Below are 411 nucleotides of genomic sequence, written 5' to 3'. Positions count from 1 at the left end.
AAAAACTATTAATAAATTTATTGCGAAAAATATTACCTCGGCCGGGACTTGAACCCGGATCTCTTGTAAACCGTACGAGCGTCCTGAGCCATTAGATTACCGAGGCCTTAGTGTAGTGTCATAAACTAATTTTTTAGTCGAAAAATTACATAATGATTAACAAGATATTTAATACTTTTAACAGTTTTAACCAAAATTGTATTGAGCGCAAATTGTTTCGCAACATTAAGAAAATTTGCGAAAAATATAAATATATATTTATAAAGAATGTGTAGAATATTATCAACCTTTGTTTAAGTATGAATCATTTAAAATATTTTAAAAGTGAAAAAATTGAGATATAATGTATCGTTGAATATCAAAAATACCTCACACACGTGAATAATTATCAACTACGTATATAAAAAGAAC

This window comes from Trachymyrmex cornetzi, unplaced genomic scaffold, assembly GCF_001594075.2.
Source record: "Trachymyrmex cornetzi isolate Tcor2-1 unplaced genomic scaffold, Tcor1.1 scaffold122, whole genome shotgun sequence".
Lineage (NCBI taxonomy): Eukaryota > Metazoa > Arthropoda > Insecta > Hymenoptera > Formicidae > Trachymyrmex > Trachymyrmex cornetzi.
This window is presented reverse-complemented; position numbering follows the sequence as displayed.